Source organism: Orcinus orca, chromosome X (assembly GCF_937001465.1).
Source record: "Orcinus orca chromosome X, mOrcOrc1.1, whole genome shotgun sequence".
In the NCBI taxonomy this organism is placed as follows: Eukaryota; Metazoa; Chordata; class Mammalia; order Artiodactyla; family Delphinidae; genus Orcinus; species Orcinus orca.
Window position 1 is genome coordinate 39,747,338 of NC_064580.1, and position 3,688 is coordinate 39,751,025.

The window sequence follows — 3,688 nt, forward strand, 5'->3', positions numbered from 1 at the left end:
CTAGGTTGTGCACATATGAAAATCAAAGTTATGGCTTTTTCACCGCAGTATCTCCAGCATTTAGCATTCTAGTTGACACATAGTAGGTGCTGGTACATATGTTTAAGCTATGCATTTAGAGGAAGCAGAAACATTGATTTGAACCCTAAATATTATTGGCCACTTAAGAAGACAAGATGGCGTAGATGTAATCGCTTCCTTTTACAGGTCAATAAAATATGTAAAAGTTACTGTTGCAGGTTTGGTTCCCAAGAATCAGAGGCTGAGATGGAACTTGCGATGCAGGGTATTTATTAGGGATCAGCACCTGTGGAACACAAGGAGGGAAGCAAGTGCGGGCAGGAAGAGAGGTAGAGCTGACACGCCTCAGCCAACCCAGTTGGATGGCTCTGGAGAGAGAATTGCCCGCTAGAGTTGTCTTTCATCAGACTAAGATAGCCAGCCTCTTATTACCCTACCTACATATCAGTCACTGAATGTGAGAGCCACCCCTGGAAGAGTATGCCCTTGGGCAAGGTGACTCTGCAGCTGAGGCAGACCTGGAAAGGATTGACAGCTGAGGCAACAAATCCTTCCCTGGTGCATGCATGTCCATGTTCACCATGGTCGCCAGATTTTAAATGTTCTGTCTACCACGTGAGAAGACGGCATTAATATTTGAGGGCACGGCGTGTCTTTAATCAATGAGAAATTTGGAATTACATTCATAATTGAGTTAAAGAAATTACCCATGTTTTCATAGATTTATGGTAGAATATACTAAAATATTTCATTAATATAGCGAAGACTTGTGGGCAAACATTGATTTGTTGGCATATGACGTCATTTTCTCATGAACTATTGTCCGTCAGCAGGTAGTTGCTGGGTACCTGTTAGCACACTGAAACAGGCTTAGTAATCCCTGTTTCACTGTGCAAATAGTCCTCCTGGGGTGTAATGATACAGCTATGGGCAGAACCTCTCTTCCCAGATCCAAGCTTCTCCATTATTCTAGCTCTGGAAGGGAATGGGCTTGTCTGTCTACCAGGATGTGGCTCTGCCCTGGGGTCATGAAGAAGGCAGCAGAAGCAGGATATGGCTTCCCTTTCCCATCTAAGCCTTCCCAAACCCCTTTCCCCCAAGCATTTGGCATGCCATCTTGGGTAACTCTCTTGCTCGAGTGTGTATGTTTCAACGGGGCCTGAAGAAGCGACCAAAAGCAAATCTGTACCTTAATTTCTCCAACGTCACAAAGAAGAAATCAACTTCCTCAAACAGTTCCCCAGTCATAATGTGTAGGCATCCTGTTCTACCTAATACAAAATAATGTGTTGAGTGGATTAGCAAACACTTGAGTTTAGCAGAAAGCCAACTGCTATTTCCTCAGAACCAGGCGTGGTTGATTTGTCCTTCATTCTAAACTTCTGGGGAAAGTTCAGGAGGTTACATGAATAAAACCGAAGTGATTGGTCTGAGAAACTGAGATCCCAAGAAAATCAGTTCAGCCCATAAACTTCTCCATTTTCCACTATACTATTAACTCATTATTATTAAATGCTTATGAATTATGAGGGCAAGATCAGTTTACAAGAGGCTTGCCCTGCACCATTGCGGATTATCACACAGAGTTTTAAGATGTAAGCTACTGAGGTTATAAGGTATTTTAATTTCCCTTTATTCATGCAGAGCAAATGGGGAAGACATTCCTTAGGCATTCCACGAGTAGTGTTTTTAAATGATCAATGTTTTCATTTGGTTCTCTCTCAATCCTTAGGGGTAGACATTAACATAAGGCTAAATATGTTTAATTTTTGAAAGATATAATGCAAATTCCATAGTAACTTAATATCCAATAATGTCTAAATTCTCTCAGTTCCCAGGGCTATTTTTAGGTCTTTAGGAAAACTATAACTCTTTTTCCTCCTTCTCAGCCTTGATATGCCCCCATTAAATTTTTTTCTAAAATAAATTTATTTACTTATTTTTGGCTGCTTTGGGTCTTCGTTGCTGGGCGCGGGCTTTCTCTAGTTGTGGTGAGCAGGGGCTACTCTTCGTTGCAGTGCGTGGGCTTCTCATTGCGGTGGCTTCTCTTGTTGCGGAGCACGGGCTCTAGGCGCATGGGCTTCAGTAGTTGTAGCTTGTGGGCTCAGTAGTTGTGGCTCACGGGCTCTAGAGCGCAGGTTCAGTAGTTGTGGTGCATGGGCTTAGCTGCTCTGCGGCACGTGGGATCTTCCTGGACCAGGGGATCAAACCTGTGTCCCCTGCATTGGCAGGCGGATTCTCAACCACTGCGTCATCAGGGAAGCCCTGCCCCCATTAAATTTTACGCTCTCTCACTGTACTCTTTTCCAACCCATTCACCATAATCAGCATACAAGATCCTGAGAAAAGCGGGGCTCCTTTCACTGGCAAGGGGAAGGGAAGAACCCATGGCTGCAGAGAGCAGGAAGTCTGGGTTCCAGTTCCAAAGCCAAGATGACGTGTGTGACTCTGGGCAAGTTCCTGGATTTCTGCAGGTCTACATTTGCTCATCTATTTAGCGAGAGAGGAGAATGGAAGCTTTTTAATGGCCCTCCCAATGCCACCATTCTATGATTCTCTAATGTTCCAAGCATATTCTACTTTTTGCCATGGGGGAAACTTTGACAACAGACCACATAAAAGAATTTGAAGGGAACACTTTCTATGGCTTCAAGAGAATTTGGAACATAATGACTCATATAACTGCCCCCTCCAATCCCAAATTGGTAGTAAGGAAATAAAGACTGGAGTTTGGGACATATGACTCTCAAAGCAAATTGAGTTTTCAAAGCCAGGAAGAGATATTTTAAGGCTAGAAGTATTATTTTCGCTTTTCGATTAGTGACATGAAAGAATAGCTATAAATGTGACCAGCAGTTAATACTTTCATTATTGGTTAAGAACTATAACCATTTAATTTTAGGTATTAAATTTAATTCTTTTTTTATAGCAAAATTTCTCTTCATGTAATGGTCCAAATTACCATTTCACATTTGCCTTCAGAATGGGGAGAACTTCCAATTTAGTGGACTGGCTGGCTCTGTCACTATGAAGGTTAAGATCAAGGTCAAGGTTTAATAGTATTAGTTTCATTGTGTTCCAAAGCCACAGATATAAATTTAATCCCAGAGATGATGGTGTGTGAATTAATTTCCCACAGGTTGGCTGTACTAACAGTGGGGTGCACCATCACCTCTGGTGAACCAAGACAGCATGGTGTCAAGGTTGCCTTGGAAACTGAGTTGCCAGTCTGGGTTAGTGTTGAGATGCCTGCAGTGGATATAGCACTATGCTAGCACCATGAGTATTCTTGTAAATGCTCATGCGTACCATTGGCCCTGGATCACTGGACGGTCAATGACACAGAAACCATTGTTTGTGAGCTATTTGTTTTCCTTCTGGTTCTTCAGACTTCATTTATGGATACTTATTTTCTTCTGAGAATAGTGGCTAAGGGAGCCAGAATGCATCAGATTTTGTGCTCATTCAGCAAGCTAAATTCTGAGACTAAAGGCCACATTTCATAAGCCCCCCCGCCCCGACCCTAGTACATTGATTTCAAAAAAATGCCTCCACCGTGCATTCTGAAACCCGATCTCCCTCTATTTCTGGATCCCCCACACACACCATAGGGGATGCGCTGTAGTAGGATGTTGAGTAGGAAAAAACAATCCTTACACCGTCAAAA